Genomic DNA, 11,755 nt, shown 5'->3' on the forward strand with positions numbered 1-11,755 from the left:
TCTCTGTCTGCTCCATCTTCATATTTCATATCACTTTCTTCCTCTGTGTGCACCGCCTTTGTCACCCTCTTGCAAGGATACATGTGACTGCTTCCAGAGCCCACCCAGGTCATCCAGGATAATGTCCCCACCTCGAGATCCTTCACTTCATCACATCACATCTCCAAAGAACTTTTCTTCCAATAACGCAACACAAGTCCCAGGAATGAGGGCCAAAAGTGTTGAGGAGACATTTTTTTCATCCTACCACAACACACATTGGTGCCTATGTGTCATTTGTCCCAACATCCAGAAATTCTTGAGTGAGGGAGGACTCCCCAGTATCCATCAAGGGATAGTAGGCACCCAAAAAAACCCAGTAATATTATTCCCAATTCACAGATGACAGGACTTACAGGACACCAGAGGCTGGGAAACTGGGGCACAATGTGTTTGATTATGTTTTCTTTCAAAAGGACCCCTCCCTCATTACCTAAAAAATCTCTTGGCTCTTTAACAGAAAACAGGCAATTAGTGAGAAGACCATCCAAGGTGCAATTAGCTGACCTGGACGTGCTGGAGGAAAAGAAAAAAAAAGTTGACACCCAAAGGAGACGACAGAATCCTAAGTATAGAAGGAGCTGAGTGTACTGTTGAGCAAAACAAATAACATGTATGCATACACCTTGGAGCGTGCAGGTGGCTCCAAAGCTGTAGTGGATCTTCAACTCTATTTATATGGAATTAAAGCTACATTTGGTTTCTGTCATTCTACTTTTAGTAAGCAGTAGATATTCAATGTACATTAGTCGTTACCTTGACAGCAGTGACTCTGATGTCCTCTTTCATAATTATCAGGTTTAGTTGTCCTTCACAGCTTTTTAAAAAATGTTTAATGTTTATTTATGTTTGAGAGAGAGACCAAGACAGAGCATGAGTGGCGAAGGTGCAGAGAGAGGGGGAGATATGGAATCCAAAGCAGCCTCAGGGCTCTGAGCTGTCAGCACAGAGCCCAATGTGGGGCTCAAACCCATGAACTGTGAGATCTTGATCTGAGCAGAAGTCAGACACTTAACCCACTGAGCCACCCAAGTACCCCTGTTCTTCACAGTTCTTTACCAATTCTTCCTCTGGCTCCCCCTGACATCCTTCAACATTCCTTACTGAGGTGGGATTCCGTTCAGTTTTCCCATAGAAGGGAGGTCTGGGTTCAAGTCCCGGTTCTACCACTAGCTGGCTTAGTGACTGACACAAAGCAAATCACTTCTATCTGGGTTTCTGGCTTCAAATCCTAAAAGCAAGGAGGGTGTATGGCCTTGCTCAAAAGCACACAGTTCTATATGGTGGCTAAAGCACCCTAGACGCTCCCCAGAGAGAACTGATCTAAAAGGAAGCTCTTAAACCACAGCACCGCTGACCCACACAGGAAGCTGCTGCCTTTGCAACGCTTCAAGTTGGCCCTGAATCTACTACATGGCATTGGGCAAAGAAAGGCAATCATTCTTCTTTGGAATGACTGTAACAGATTTGATTCTTGGCAATTACTGTAGGTGGGAACAAGAAAATTCTTTCATGATGAACAAAAGCTTTTGTGTCTTTTCCAAGCAGTGGAAAACTGCCTAGATGGACACACCAAACCACTCTGATGAAAGACTTTGGAATATCTAATTTGAAAAACAGGCACGTGGCAATACAGTGAAGGCCTCTGCCTCCTTTCTTCTCCAGCTCTTTTCCTCTCCCTTGCTTGCTCCACTGTGCCAGATGTAAACAATCTCTCCTCTGGAAACTTTAAAGCTTCACCATAATCATTTTTTATTGGTTTTAAGCAAGTACTAAATTAATTAGCAATATAACACAGCCAAATAAGCAGCTTAATGTGCTCCCTGGGTAGACAGCCTTTAAAGAGTCTCTTTATTCCATACTGGCTAACCCATCTCCCTCTAGCATAGGACACTGGAGAAAGCATGGGCTTTGAGCCTGATAAAGTCAGGCTGGAATCCCAGGCCTATTATTTCCTAACTGTACGACTTTGGGAAAGTTGTTTGTTAACCTTTCTGGGCCTCCACTTCTTCCTCTATAAAATCAGCCTCATCATAGCTACTCACTACGGTAAGTGGCTTGCATGGATTATATCACTTTAGCCCCACAGTAGCTTCTGAGGTTGGTGTCACCTGCTTTTATTGTAAGGATTAAGTGAGATAACTCAGGTAAGGAACCAATGGGTTGCCGAAAAAAAATAGTGGCCAGTTACTACTGTGTGCAGCTTTGTGCCAGGTACCATGGAGGACGTCAAGAAGTATTTACTCATCAAGCATAAATGGAGCACCTGTCATGTATTTATTTTTAAAAGTGGAACAAGAACGTTCAAATAAAGTATGTGACTCAGGTTCTCAATCTTGACTGGTTCTCTTTTGTTCAGGAGGATTTCAGATATGTTGAATTAAATACCCTTCCTGGCTAGATGAGCCTCTAGGAGTCATGGGTTTCTCTCCTGTATTTCCTTGTTTTCTCTTCTAGCCTTGTGAGCTCAAGGTTATAAACAGGAACATAATCCTCTGGGGTGGGGGAAGCATCACCAGCATTGCTAACAAGGGTGGATATAGACCACACAAAAGCCAGAAAGGATTTAGAACATTCAAGTGGTCTCTGCAAGGGAAGGTAGGGGCTTATATTCCCCTCCTGCAAATGCTCCACAGAATGGCCACCCTCCAAGTTGGACTTGGTCCACTGACTATCCCTCCCATTTCCCCCTTCTGTCCCACATGCTCCTTGCAGAGCTTTGCCAAACTCCTGCTTTTTGATCTTCTTGGCATTTTTCAGGTTATTTTCTCGGTCTGGCGGAAGAGTCAATGCCCGTTGAAATTCAGCTCATCTCACAAGCTCAAATGGCCCCTCCGGGCATGGTATCAGGAGTGAAAGTGGAGGTGCTTTTCCATGGCAGATAGTGAAAATAGCAGCTATTTAATATGATGAGACCTGATTTAATCCCCTTTAAAGCCATCACAAATATAAGGTTAATTTTTTAAATAAAAATGAAAGTGGTATTTATGTAGTATGCATAAAGTAATTATGAACATAAATCAATTAATAAAAAGTACTACACACCAGATGTCAGCTTATTGCCAGATGCCAATATTTATAACCATATCTATCTATATCACAAACATACCCTGCTGCATAGATTAACATATAAACATTTTTGAATTATATGATTACATGTGATTTATAGATTTATATATATGAAAACACAATTAGTAAGGTAGTAACTATAAAGATGGCTGAGGTGCTCAATAGCCTAAACGATACAAGAATACCAAAAATGAGAATATGGTAACTAAGCGTCAGTGACTTAAAGGCAGACATGTAGAATGTAAAGACCTCACAGTCGTTCAAAATTGTAAAAAATAAAATAAAGTAAAAATATGATTCACTTAGTTTGACTAACCTACAATACTGGTTCAATTAGTGTTTCCCTTCCCCATTCATATACATCTGGAACTCAGACTGTGATCTTATTTGGAAGTAGAGTCTTTGCAGTTGTAATTAGTTAAGGATCTCAAGATGGAATCATTCAGGATTTAACATGAGTCCTAAATCCAGTGACTGATGTTCCTATGAGAAGAGGAGAGGACACGGGGAGACACACACAACAAAAGACCATGTGAAGACGGAGACAGAGCTTGGAGTGATGCAGTTACAAGTCAAGAACTGCCAAGGATTACCAACAAGCATGAGAAGGCAGGAGAGAGGTGGGGAAGTGATGTTCCCTCAGAATGGCCAGAAGGAACCCACCACACCGACACCTTCCTTTCAGACTTCTGGCCTTCGGAACCACCAGAGAATACAGAACTTTGATACAGTAGTCATAGGAAACTAATACAGCCACCTTAAGTCTGATACCGAAGCCTGACAAAGCACCAAAACCGAGAACTAAAAACCTAATTTGTGAATATAGAAGCATAATCTCTGAATAAAGTATTAGCAAAGCAATTCTTGAAGAATAATACACACTAAAAGACTAGTTTACTATGACTAGGCAGGTTTTCTTTTAGGCATACGTAGGTGTTTGATAATTAGAAAAACCTGTGAATATATTCTTCACCTCAGAATCAAAGCTTTATGACCATCTTGATAGGTGTCAGCAAGTCGCCTTTTAATTTTTTTAATGTTTACTTATTTTTGAGAGAGAGAGAGAGAGAGAGAGAGAGAGAGAGAGAGAGAAAGAATGTGCAATCATGAGTAGGGGAGGGGCAGAGAGAAAGAGAGACATAGAATCTGAAGCAGACTCCAGGCTCTGAGCTGTCTGCACAGAGCCTGATGTGGGGTTCAAACTCACAAACCTGAGATTATGACCTGAGCCGAAGTCAGATGCTTACCCAACTGAGCCACCCAGGTGCCCCAGGAAGTCATCCTTTAAACTCCACATACAGGGACGCCTGGGTGGCTCAGTTGGTTGAGCGTGGGAGTCTTGATTTTGGCTCAGGTCATGATCTTGCAGTTTGTGGGATCGAGCCCCACATTGGACACTGCACTGACAGTGCAGAGCCTGCTTGAGACGCTCTCCCTCTCTCCCTCTCTGCCCGCCCCTGCTCGCTCTCTCTCTCTCTCTCTCTCTCTTTCTCTCTCTCTCAAAATAAAGAAATAAACATTAAAAAATAAAATCCACATACATGAGTTCCTAATAACTATTATTATTTTTTAAGATTTTAGTTTTTAAGTAATCTCCAATACCCAACATGGGGCTCAAACTCATAACCCCAGTATCAACAGTTGCACACTCCACCAACTGAGCCAGCCAGGCACCCCCTTAATAACTATTCTTAATGAAGTGTGATTATAAAGACATTGCCTTAGCAGGCCATACAATATGCATCTGAATGCATATATGTGTGTATCTGTGTATACATACATATACTTCTCAGCTCTACCCACTGAGAGGACCTAGAATCAGTGGCCTCAGTAGCAATGAGCATATTGTAGTACCCAGATATTGATTTCTAAATACTATTTTCCTTGGAGAAATGTGCGGGTGCAGCAAATATACAAGATGAGCCTGGAGCATCTTATGGTACCATAAAGTCGAGAACGCTCAACAAATTAAAGGATGAGGCCATGCCAAAGCGATTCAGGAGCCAACCTGAAAGAGCACTCAATGGCTAAAGCTGGAACAACTTGGGCAACAAAATAAATAAAGTAATAGTGGGGTATAACACAAAGTATAAAATAAATATCCATGAGGCCACACTGAGAGATAAATGATTGAATAAATAAATGACAGAGAAAAAAGAGCTCTTTCAATTCATAAATATAGAAGGAATGATGGACATAGAAAATTGCCATTTGGCAAACACCATGGTAATAATTGTTTCAAGAAAAATCATCAGCAGATGCTAAAATTAGTAGATAAAAGTGTAATGAGAAACAGGATATTTAAATAGTCTCAAAATATATTACCACAAGGTATTTATAATTATTGAGGGGAAAATTGTAACTCCACAATGAGGAAACCCGGCAAACAATGATCAAAATTAACATTACTGGTATCGGGATATATCAATGTGAGGCATCTCTTGACATTAGGCCCTAAGAAGGGCACAGCATCACTTCTGTGGCATCCTCGCCAAAAATGCAAAATCTGCATTTAATCAAGGAAACCTCAGACAACAAAATGGAGCGACATTCTACAAAATAATCAGCCAGTTTTGTTCAAAAGTTTCAAAATCAGTAACAATAAAGACTAAGGAACTGTCCCAAATCATAAAAGACAAACAAGACATGAAACGACATGCCATGTGTGTTCCAGATTCGATCCTGGAGCCAAAAAAAAAAAAAAAGGTATTAGTGAAACAATTGATATATTCACATAAGGTCTACAGATTGGTTTATAATATTGCATCATGTTAATTTTCTGGCTTTGATACTTGTACTATAATTATGTAAGATGTTAACATTTAAGGAAGCTGGATGAAAGGTACATGAGAATTCTTTGTGCTATTTTGCAAATTTTTGCAAATCTGGGATCGTTTCAAAATCAAGAGTTAAATTAAGAAATAAATTTAAAGAAACAAAAAATGTTTGAACTCTAGTGTATCTCATTCATGCACTGGAATTTTATGCAAAAATTAATCTTAGGGTTTTTATAAAGTAATAGGGTGCCAATGAGGAAATGCTCACACTATATTAAATGGAAATATATCACATTCTACTTCTACTTAGGAATGCAAGAGAATGAACTCTAAGAACTACTAGGATAATTCAGTTAGGGGGTTATAAAATAACTGTATGGAATTTATAGTAATTCTGTATGCCAGCATACATATAATGTTAAAAGAAAATCCCATTCACAATAAAACCTTTAGAATGCTAGGAAAAGTCTTCCACTTTAGTACAAGGGGTTTGAAGTCCAAGTGAGTGAGGATCTTGGGTAAAGCTGGTAGAATTGGTTAAAAATGAGGAAAAAAGCAAACCGGTATCTTGTACTATACGTTCTTAAGTGAACAGAATATGCCACCCCCAAATACATCACTCTGGCATAAGGATTATTTTGAGCTAATTATCTTGAGAAGCTGCAGACACAGGAGGAGCTCTGAAAACAGTAGAAGCGACCCTTTTGTAAAGGAAATTTACATTCGAAAGGCAGCCTGTACCAAGAGAGCTATTACCAGAGATCCCTTTTTCATCTTAGAGACTTATCTGCATGGCAGGGCAAATTTTCTTGACGAAACACTTTCTTCTCACCTTCTTTGGAGTTGTGTCTGCGTCACGCCTTTGAAGCCCCAGGTCCCTATCCCTTTCCATAACTCAGGATGGTGTGTTCACCTCAATAGTCTGACCATCTTTTGAGTTGCATATCTTTGTGGGGCTCTCATAAGTGCATACATGTAATTAAAATTGTTTATTTTCTCCTGCGAATCTGTCTTTTATTACAGGGGGCTCTCGGCCAAGAACCTAGAAGGGCAGAAGGAAAATTATTTTTCTTCCTCCACACCATTATAAATACCCCATAACTGTGAATTAAACAGTTAAATATGAAATGCTTAACCACTGGGGTAAAATAAACTGGGAATCATTAAGGTGAATACTTAATCTAAGGGAAAGGAATCATTCTTTAAGCATTAGTAGATAAAAGCTGTAAAGAAAAAGACTCCTAGTTTTGACTACACAAAAGGTTTAAATTTATTTATTTCAACATGAGCATAAGGAAGAATAAAAGAGAAATCACAGATTTCAGGGGGAGGAATGTAATATATGTGACAAGCAAGGGTCAATATCCTTAATAGGTTAAGAGCTCTTACAAATACATAGGAAAAAGGACGCCAATAAAAGAAACAAACTCGCAAGAGACGTGGACAGAAATGGCGAAAGAAAGACAGGGAAAGAGAGCAAGAGAGAGAGGGAGAGAGAGGCAGGGGAGCAGAGAGAAAAGAAGGGAAGGATGGAGGAAAGAACAGAGGCAAGGAAAGGAGAGAAAGAATGTATGCCCTTACTAGTACAGAGAGAAATGCAAACAAAACAATATTTTCGTTTACAAAATTGGCCAAAGTAAAAAGAATTATGTCAGGTTGGCAAGGATGCAGGGGTAAGAGCACTCCCGTAATGTATTGTGGATGATGATGTGAATTCGTGCAATGTCTCTGAGTGTGCTGTGGCAATGTAACAAGAGCCTTAAGAGAATCCATTAGCTTTGATCTAGAATTTCCAATCATTCAATGGATATATCAGAACCGTCTCTGAGAAAGCATGTGTAACATACAGTGGTACTTACAGCAGTAAAATATTGAAAACATTATAAATAGGCAACACCAAAGAAACAGTTTATCTATAAGAAAAAATACCATGCCATCAAAATCATCTCACAAAACTGTGAGGATTATAAGAAAAATAATTATGAAATACAATATATTATTAAGATACAATATAAGGTGAAGTAATAAAAAGCAGGCTACAAAGAAGTACTAAAATATAATCTCAATTTAAACATATATGTTCACAATATATAAACATCTCCACCATTTTGCTTATTTCAAATGTAATAAGAAAGTTTGTCTTGAATACTTTGGGAAACTTCTGAAAGCAAAAACTGAAAACACAGTGGAAATTGAAATGCTGTGATATTTTAATCGAATAAAATTCAATTATATGGTTTGAAATCATATATGGGTATATGTATAATTCATTTATTTGATAAATATTTATCAGGCACCGATTATGTGGCAAGCAGTTTAGCAGGCTCTGGGGACACAATCATGAATGAGGGCACAAATCTGTCCTCTCGGCATTTACATTCATGTGCGGCAGTTGTATTCAACATATAAATGTACAAATAAACTACGGATTTCAGTAAGTGCCTTGAAGAAATATTACAAATGACTACTACAATGCATCCAGAGGGCTAATCTGTTAGTAGGGCGAGCATGGTTTGCAAAGCATAGCAAAAGAACTAAAAGTTGTTTTCTAAAATGCTAAAGCAATTTTTATTTTCATAGGATCCTTAGCAATGATTAGTGATCTTTCCTTATTATCACTTTTGCCATATTTTCCCAAATTTCTGCAATGAACATGTATTCCTTTTATAAGCAAAAAAATAAAAAATAAAATCCTTCACAATACACTTCGCCATGGAAGTAAAAGACTTATATGCTAAAAACTATAAGACACTGATGACAAAAGTTCAAACAGATACACATAATGGAAAGACATCTCATGTTCATTGATTAGAAGAATTAACATTGTTGAAACGGCTTAGGGTAATATGTGCATGGAACTACAAAAGATTCCACATAGCCAAAACAAGTTTGAGCAAGAACAAAGCTGGAAGCATCCCACTTTCTGATTTCATAATATATTACAAGCTACAGTAATCAAAACAGTATGATACTGGCATAAAAACAGACACATAAACCAGTGGAACAGAATAAGAGCCCAGAAATAAACCCACACTTATACAATCAACTGACCTTCCACAGGGTGCCAAGAATACATAACGGGGAAAGGATACCATCTTTGATAAATGGTGTTGGGAAAGCTGGATATCCATAGGCAAAACAGTGAAATTAGACCTTTATCTCATACCTTACACAGAGGTAAACTCAAATTGGTTTAAACACTTAAATGTAAGGCCTGAGACTATAAATCTCCTGTAAGAAAACATAGGGAAAGAGCTGCCAAGGCATTGGGTTCAGCCCTGACTTCTTGGATAGGACACCAAAAGCACAGGCAACAAAAACAAAAATAAACAAGTGAGACTACATCGAACTAAAAAGCTTCGGCACACAAAGGAAAAAAATAAACAAAATTAAAAGGCATTTCCAACCTACAGAATGGGAGAAAAATATTTGTAATCCCTATATTTGATAAAGAGTTAATACCCAAAATATAAAAGGAACCCTTGAAACCTAATAGCAAAAAAGCAAATGATTAAAAACTGGGCAAAGGACTTAAATAGACATTTCTCCAAAGAAGATGAATGAATGATCAACAGGTATATGAAAATGCGCTCAATGTCAGTAATCATCAGAGAAATGCAACTCAAAAATCACAATGACGGGTGCCTGGGTGGCTCAGTTGTTTAAGCATCTGACTTCAGCTCAGGTCATGACCTTGCGGTTCGTGAGTTCAAGCCCCCACACTGGGCGGTGGGCTCTCAGCGCACAGCTCACTTCGGATACTCTGTCCCTCACTCTCTCTGCTCCTCCCTGTCTTCTCCCTCAAAACTAAATAAACATTTCTTAAAAAATCACAATGAGATATGTCACTTTGGATCCATTAGGCTGGCTATTATTAAAAAAACAAAAGATAGAAAGTGGTTTTGAGGATGTGGAGAAAAGTGAATCATTGTACACTGTTGGGAGGAATGCAAGTTGGTGCAGCCACTATGAAGAGCAGTATGGAAGCTCCTCAATAAATTAAATAGATCTACCATATGATCCAGATATCCCACCTATAGGTATACATCCAGAGGTATTGAAATCAGGGTCTCAAAGAGATCTCTGAGCCCCCATATTCATTGCAGCATTACTTTCAATAGACAAGGTGTCGAAACAACCTAAATGTCCATCATCAGATGAATGGATAAAGAAAACATGGTTGCCATCATCAGCTGGGGATGCTCTGACAAAGTACCATAGACTGAGGGGGCTTAAACAACAATTTCTTTCTCACAGTTCTGGAGGCCAGAAGTCTGAGATCAGGATGCCAGCACAGTCGAATTCTGGTGAGGGCCCTCTTCCAGGTCTCAGTCAACAACTTCGATCTTCATATATCAGACAGAGAGCAAAAGAACTCTCTTGGGATCCCTTTTATAAGGGCACAGACCCAATTCAAAGCCCTCATGACCTGATTAGCTCCCAAAGGCTTCACTCCCTAATAGCATCATACTAGGGGTTAAGGTTTCAAAATATGAATGGGGGGGGGACACAGACCTTCAGTTCACAACGGTGATACATACATACAGTGGAATGTTATTCAGCCCTTAAAAAGAAGAAAATCTTGCCATTTGTAGCCACATGGATGAACCCGGCAGACAGGATGCTAAGTGAAATAAACGAGACATAAAAGGACAAATACTATATGATACCATTTTTAATAAGGAATCTAAAATAGTCAAACTCATAGAAGCAAAGGTTAGATTGTTGACCCCAACAGATTGGGGTAGATGGTGGTTGCCAGGGAAAACAGGGAGTTATTAGTCAAAGCATATAAGGTTTCAGATCTGTAAGATGAGTAAGTCCCAGAAATTTGCTGTACAACATAGGGCCTATAGTTAACAATACTGTATTGCATATTTAAAATTTTGCTAAGAGGGTAAATCTCATGTTAAATGTTTGTATCGTAAAAATTACTAAAGAGAGTAGTGGAAAAACTTTTGGAGGTAATGGATATGTTTAAGGCATAGATTGTGGTGGTGGTTTTACAGGTGTATACTTGTCTCCAAACTCCTCAGGCTTTTTACATTAAATGTGTACAGCTTTTTGGATGTCAATCAGACCTCAATAAAGTGTTTTTCTAAAGAAATAAGCAGTAACTGTAAAAGAAAAACATAACAAAAATATAATAAAATAGTTTAAATATTACTCCATAGTTTGCCAATCTTCTAAAAGTCATACTGTCTAACAAAGCTATCTTGTATATGCCTCACCGCAGTTTCCTGATGAACACATAGCCTTGTCCAGCCTGCTTTTCATGTCATCTTTTAAGCTTTGTCATGACATAAATATCCCTCTCATTGGCTTACTGCAAATACAAAAAGAAAGTCTACTTTGACTATACTGGAAACCCACTAAGTGCAAAAATTTTAACAGAGTTGAAATTGAAATGCTGTGATATTAACGAAAAAAGAAAATTCAATTACAGTTGACCCTTGAACTACATGGATTTGAACTTGAACTATGCAGTTCATTTATATGTGGATTTTTTAAGTGCAGCACTTTAAATGTATTTCCATCAATTGATGAATGGATCAAGAAGATGTGGTATATATATACAATGGAGTACTACATGGCAATGAGAAAGAATGAAATCTGGCCATTCATAGCAAAGTGGATGGACCTCGAGGATGTCATGCTAAGTGAAATAAGTTGGGTGGAAAAGAATAGATACCTTATGTTTTCACTCATAGGTCTAACAGGAGAAACCTAAAAGAGGATCATGGGGAGGAGAAGGGGGAAAAGAGTCAGGGAGAGGGAGGAAGGCAAATCATTAGACTCTTGAATACTGAAAACAAACTGAGGGCTAAAGGGAAAGGGGGAAAAGAGAAGGGGGTGATGGTAATGGAGGA

This window comes from Suricata suricatta, chromosome X (genome assembly GCF_006229205.1).
Source record: "Suricata suricatta isolate VVHF042 chromosome X, meerkat_22Aug2017_6uvM2_HiC, whole genome shotgun sequence".
Taxonomy (NCBI): domain Eukaryota; kingdom Metazoa; phylum Chordata; class Mammalia; order Carnivora; family Herpestidae; genus Suricata; species Suricata suricatta.